Source organism: Lagenorhynchus albirostris, chromosome 5 (assembly GCF_949774975.1).
Source record: "Lagenorhynchus albirostris chromosome 5, mLagAlb1.1, whole genome shotgun sequence".
NCBI lineage: Eukaryota > Metazoa > Chordata > Mammalia > Artiodactyla > Delphinidae > Lagenorhynchus > Lagenorhynchus albirostris.
Window position 1 is genome coordinate 125,552,359 of NC_083099.1, and position 6,986 is coordinate 125,559,344.

The 6,986-nt window shown below is 38.9% G+C and overlaps 1 non-coding gene across 1 annotated transcript; it reads right to left on the reverse strand.

The window, feature by feature from the left end:
• Positions 1-2,060: 2,060 nt before the first annotated feature.
• On the reverse strand, positions 2,061-2,224 carry LOC132521450 (U1 spliceosomal RNA). The gene has a single exon (XR_009540897.1). It is a non-coding gene; the product is annotated as a U1 spliceosomal RNA (small nuclear RNA).
• Between the last annotated feature and the right edge of the window lie 4,762 nt (positions 2,225-6,986).

A 6,986-nucleotide genomic window follows, 5' to 3' on the forward strand; every position in this document is an offset into this window, starting at 1 on the left:
TTTTCATTTTGGATGATCTGTCCATTGGTGAAAAGTGTGGTGTTAAAGTCCCCTACTATGATTGTGTTGCTGTCGATTTCCCCTTTTATGGCTGTTAGCATTTGCCTTATGTATTGAGGTGCTTCTCTGTTGGGTGCATAAATATTTACAATTGTTATATCTTCTTCTTGGATTGATCCCTTGATCATTATGTAGTGTCCTTCTTTGTCTCTCGTAATAGTCTGTTTTAAAGTCTATATTGTCTGATATGAGAATTGCTACTCCAGCTTTCTTTTGATTTCCATTTGCATGGAATAACTTTTTCCATCCCCTTACTTTCAGTCTGTATGTGTCCTTAGGTCTGAAGTGGGTCTCTTCTACACTGCATGTATACAGGTCTTGTTTTTGTATCCATTCAGCCAGTCTATGTCTTTTGGTTGGAGCATTTAATCCATTTACATTTAAGGTAATTATGGATATGTATGTTCCTATTACCATTTTCTTAATTGTTTTGAGTTTATTATTGTAGGTCTTTTCCTTCTCTTGTGTTTCCTGCCTAGAGAAGTTTCTTTAGCATTTGTTGTAAAGCTGGTTTGGTGGTGCTGAATTCTCTTAGCTTTTGCTTGTCTGTAAAGCTTTTAATTTATCTGTCAAATCTGAATGAGACCCTTGCTGGGTAAAGTAATCTTGGTTGTAGGTTTTTCTCTTTCATCACTTTAAATATGTCCTGCCACTCCCTTCTGGCTTGCAGAGTTTTTGATGAAATATCAGCCGTTAACCTTATGGGGATTCCCTTATGTGTTACTTTTTGTTTTTCCCTTGTTGTGTTTAATATTTTTTCTTTGTATTTAATTTTTGATAGTTTGAATAATATGTATCTTGGCATGTTTCCCCTTGGATTTATCCTGTATAGGACTCTCTGTGCTTCCTGGATTTGATTAACTATTTCCTTTCCCATGTTAGGGAAATTTTCAACTATAAACTCTTCAAATATTTTCTCAGTCCCTTTTTTTTTCTCTTCTTCTTCTGGGACCCCTATAATTGTAATGTTGGTGTGTTTAATGTTGTCCCAGAAGTCTCTGAGACTGTCCTCAATTATTTTCATTCTTTTTTCTTTATTCTGCTTGGCAGTAGTTATTTCCACTATTTTATCCTCCAGGTCACTTATCCATTCTTCTGCCTCAGTTATTCTGTTATTGATCCCTTCTAGAGAATTTTTAATTTCATTTATTGTGTTGTTCATCTCTGTTTGTTTGCTGTTTAGTTCTTCTAAGTCCTTGTTAAACGTTTCTTGTATATTCTCCATTGTATTCCCAAGATTTCATCTTTACTATCATTATTCTGAATTCTTTTTCATGTAGACTGCCTATTTCCTCTTCATTTATTAGGTCTGGTGGGTTTTTCCCTTGCTCCTTCATCTGCTGTGTGTTTCCCTGTCTTCTCATTTTGCTTAACTTACTGTGTTTGGGGTCTCCTTTTCACAGGCTGCAGGTTCGTAGTTCCCATTGTTTTTGGTGTCTGTCCCCAGTGGCTGAAGTTTGTTCAGTGGGTTGTGTAGGCTTCCTGGTGGAGGGAACTAGTGCCTGTGTTCTGGTGGATGAGGCTGTTTCTTGTCTTTATAGTGGGCAGGTCTACGTCTGGTGGTGTGTATTGGGGTGTCTGTGGCCTTATTATGATTTTAGGCAGCCTCTGTGCTAATGGATGGGGTTGTGTTCCTGTCTTGATAGTTGTTTGGCATTCGGTGTCCTGCACGGTAGCTTGCTGGTCGTTGAGTGGAGCTGGGTCTTGCTGTTGAGATGGAGATCTCTAGGAGATTTTCACCATTTGATATTATGTGAAGCTGGGAGGTTTCTTGTGGACCAGTGTCCTGAATTTGGCTCTCCCACCTCAGTGGCACAGCCCTGATGCCTGGCTGGAGCACCAACAGCCTGTCCTCCACACAGCTCAGAATAAAAAGGAGAAAAAAAAAGAAAGAAAGAAGAAGATAGAATAAAATAAAATAAAGTAAAATAAGAGAAAATAAAGTTACTAAAATAAAACATAAATAATATTTATTAAGAAAACAATTTTTTTTCTTTTTTCAGGGGAAAGCATGAACGCAGTCCCCCACTACCACAAATTATGCAGTCGAGTTTCCCACATTTGGGGAAATCGCAGGGGTCAGCACATCTGGAGTGCAATAGATAAGCCCCTCCCTCGGAAAACCACCTTTGTGATCATGGTATCTCCCCTGCCAGGTAAGTATAGAAAACAAAATTTTTTAATTAAAAAAAAAACAAACAAAAACAAACAAACAAAAAAAAACGGACAGACAGAACCGTAGGACAAATGGTTAAAGCAAAGCTATACAGACAAAATCACACACAGAAGCATGCACATACATACTCACAAATAGAGAAAAAGGGAAAAAAAAAAAAAAACATATATCATTGCTCCCAAAGTCCACATCCTCAATTTGGGATGATTCGTTGTCTATTCAGGTATTCCACAGATGCAGGTACATCAGGTTGATTGTGGAGATTTAATCCTCTGCTCCTGAGGCTGCTGGGAGAGATTTCCCTTTCTCTTCCTTGTTCGCACAGCTCCCGGGGTTCAGCTTTGGATTTGTACTCGCCTCGGCGTGTACGTCGCCTGAGGGCGTCTTTTCTTCACTCAGACAGGACGGGGTTAAAGGCGCAGCTGATTTGGGGGCTCTGGCTCACACAGGCCGGGGGGAGGGAGGGGTGCAGATGCGGGGTGAGCCTGCGGCCCCAGAGGCCAGCGTGACATTGCAAAAGACTGAGGTGCGCAGTGTGTTTCCTGGGAAAGTCTCTGGATCACAGGACCTTAGCTGTGGCGGGCTGCACAGGCTCCCCGGAAGCAGGGTGTGTGGATAGTGACATGTGCTCGCACACAGGCTTCTTGGTCGCTGCAGCAGCAGCCTTTGCGTCTCATGCCCATCTGTGGGGTCCGCGCTGATAGCCGCGGCTCGTGCCCATCTCTGGAGCTCCTTTAAGCAGCGCTCTGAATCCCCTCTCCTTGCACACCAGGAAACAAAGAAGCAAGAAAAAGTCTGTTGTCTCTTAGGCAGTTCCAGGCTTTTCCCGGACTCCTTCCCGGCTAGCCATGGCGCACTAGCCCCCTTCAGACTGTGTTCACGCTGCCAACTCCAGTCCTCTCCCTGGGATCCGACCTCCGAAGCCCGAGCCTCAGCTCCCAGCCCCCACCCGCCCCAGCAGGTGAGCAGACAAGCCTCTCGGGCTGGTGAGTGCTGGTCGGCACTGATCCCCTGTGCAGGAATCAATCTGCTTTGCCCTCCGCACCCCTTTGGCTGCGCTCTCCTCCGTGGTCCCGAAGCTCCCCCCTCCGCCACTAGCAGTCTCCGCCCGCGAAGGGGCTTCTAGTGTGTGGAAACCTTTCCTCCTTCACAGCTCCCTCCCAGAGGTGCAGGTCCTGTCCTTATTCTTTGTCTCCTTTTTTTTCTTTTTTCTTTTGCCTTACCCAGGTATGTGGGGGAGTTTCTTGCCTTTAGGGAAGTCTGAGGTCTTCTGCCAGTGTTCAGTAGGTGTTCTGTAGAAGTTTTTCCACATGTAGATGTATTTCTGGTGTATTTGTGGGAAGGAAGGTGATCTCCACGTCTTGCTCTTCTGCCATCTTGAAGCTCCTCTCCTTAGTTATATTGATGAAACACAATTCTAATATCGCTTTATGAAAGGTGTCATAAAATGTTACTTATTGCGTTTAGCTTATGTAAATTTCTTGTGCTGTTGTTTATAAGGCTAAGTAATTCATGTCTGATACTTCATATGCAACCAACTAATGCAATATTTTGAATGGCATATAAGGGCAAATAAAGACTGAACTATTACAAGAAAAAAACAAACAAACAGATGAAGTCTGTTTTATCCAACCATGTTAGCAGTGGTTGTATCTGTAGTTTTTACATGGTGACATAATAGAAATGAAACAAATGTGGTCTCCACATAAGAAATGTTAGTAGAATGGAAATAACATTGATTGTATAAATATAATATTTTAAATGATTGATGATTTACTTATTAAATTATTAAAAAATATATTCTTCTCGGCTTAGTAAATATGACTATTTCCTGCTGAAACAAAGTTAAGCAAAAATAACTTTACATCTCTCAAGTTTATTATTCAAGTACTATTCAGTGCTCTACATCTCCCAGGTGTTCATGATAATTTATTAAAACTCGTAGCTTTCAGGTAACCATTGGGGCAGGATAAACAGAAGTTATTCAAATTCTTTCTCATCTCTCTTACTAGATTGCAGTGTATGTTGGTAGATGCTAATAAGTTATTTACTGAAAGTTTCATTTTGGAGAAAGGGGATTGATTTCAGTCAATGCTTTCCAAGGTTTTCAAGTTCCTCACTTATATCACACACAAGAAAAGTAGAGTATAAAAGCTTAATCTTTGGATAAGGCTGCAACTGTTGGTGTTTCACTCTTCAGTTGTCAATTGCTTCAGAATAAGCTACTCCAAAATTCAGTAGCTTAGAACACCACCATTTTATTATGTCTTACAATTCTGTGGGTCCAGTGGTGACAGCTCACCTCTTGTAGCCAAGTGTCTGCTTGGCTACAACATTCAATATGACTTCCCTCATGTGCCTAGTGTATTAGATGGGGTGGCTGGAAGGCCTTGAGTGTAGATGGAATGCTTTGATTTAGGCCATATTTCTGGAACCTTTCTCAACATCTGCTCAGTTCTTCTCTAGGTGGTTTCTCCACTATCGCTATGTGGGCTTCGTACAGCATGGCAACTTGATTCCACACGGCAGGAATGACGCTTGCTACACTCTCAGTGCCTGAGCTCAGAAATCCCAAATTATCACTTGTAATATGTTCCAGCGGTCCAAGGCAGCCACAAGGATGGTCCATATTCGACATGAGGAAAAAGTAAGCTTTGGGTCTTTAAACTAGGTACAGAGCATGTGCACAGTAGAGGAGGTGTCATTGGGCAAATTCTTTTGGGACTAATTTGCAAATCCCAAACCAGAATTTTCATCTATTATTCATTTGTTTAATTTTGTGAAAACCTGAAAGTTATCTGGCTTAATTTCATTGAAAAGTATTTACCAGGATCTTACTTGTGCTGTATAGCTAGGTTAGCTTTTGAGAATTTAGCATAGAAGAAAAAAATTTTTTAATAAACATTTTAAAAATAAATTAGGTTCTTATTATAGCTGTTTCTCAATATTTGGGGATTTTTAAAATTCACTTTCAAATAAAACAATAAAGCTTAACTGTTATGAATGTTAACATTTTAATTTAGAAAAAATCTGCAAAATTAAAACTTTTAAGGGCTTCCCTGGTGGCGCAGTTGTTGAGAGTCCGCCTGCCACTGCAGGGAACACAGGTTCGTGTCCCGGTCTGGGAAGATCCCACATGCTGTGGAGCGGCTGGGCCCGTGAGCCATGGCCGCTAAGCCTGCACGTCTGGAGCCTGGGCTCCACAATGGGAAAGACCACAACAGTGAGAGACCCGCATACTGTGAAAAAACAAAAACAAAACAAAACAAAACAAAACTTTTAAGAACGTCTCAATTGCTTCAATAGTTCAAGAGCAATTAAATTTCCCAACTTTGAACATCTATTTATTTTCCTTTATATGTTTATAAAGCTCTTTAAAAATATTGTTCTTTATGGTCTTATAAGCATATAAAACACATTCACATAAATGTCTCTTGCTCTTCAAACATTTTTTTTCTTTCATAATGAAATCATTTTGGTAGGTTCTAATTAAATCAATGAACCATAAATACTAGGGCAACTGATCAACTGAAGAATTCTTGCTGTATTCAGTAGAAGTAATTCCTAGGGTTTTGTGTTTAATTCACTTCATTTTACAGGTTCATTAACCATAAAAAAACATCAATTTTATTCAATACTTTCCTTGGCACACTGACTAAATAACTTTCCAAGGAATGAGATGTATCGTTGAGATATATTCTGCTCTATGAAAATTTTTTCTCACATGAATGTAATTTCATAAAGTTGCCAAGAAGTTTTTATTTCTAGACAAATACAAATATATGCCTATTGTATGCACTATCAGTGCTCTTAAATCTTCATCTCTCTCAAAATAAAGTCAATGGCAGAGGGAATGTTAGCAAAACTCTTCTGTCTTTTGCAAATAAAAGCATCTTTAGGTGAATTTTAAAATAATGGTTCAGAGAAGACTTAATTGTGAATAAATTAATTATTACCACTTAGAGACTGCAACACATATAAACCCTCAGCTCATGCCTTTGGAAAAATTAGTTCCTTCATTATGTTTCCTGACTTCTTTCTCTCTTTAAGTTCCAACATTCTTAGGTCAGGGATGTGTGCCTTTGTTTTTGCACAATCTTCAATGTTAAGGTTTGTTGAAGCATGATAAGGTGAGAAAGGGCAGCCAAACATCATAAAGGTGATCAGCAGAGCAATCACTAGAGTATCAGTAGTTGATTGTGGATGGAATTCAGAGGGATCATAAATTTGTCTGCAGAAAAAAAATATTTTTGTTCACTATACTCTAATTGAAATTTCACATTTCCTAAATGAATGTAGGTAACAAATTATACATGTATTATGATTAACTATTACTTGTCACCAATATAACACATATATTTCCATGTAAACTTACAGTTGTTGCAGATATCTCAAAATAATAAATTAACCACTACTTTGATATTATGGTAGGTTTTAGAAGTGCTACTCTTTCTTATTACTTAATGTGTTAATGAAGAAATACTTACATTAATATATTATGTTGTAAAACTTTGTATAACTCTATATTTTCTATGAAATTTTTCATAGGAAATTTTTCATGAATTCATAAATCCACTCTAAAAAAGAGGTGCATGGATCAAAAATGATTAAGAACCCCTGCAGTTCTTGCTGAGCATGATTGTTAACTGATATTTACCATTTCCTTCCATCATATATTTTAGATATCTCATGTTACCTTGTATAAATACCTTTCCTGGTGAAGTTACCTGGATTTTTATTTTTAAGTTGC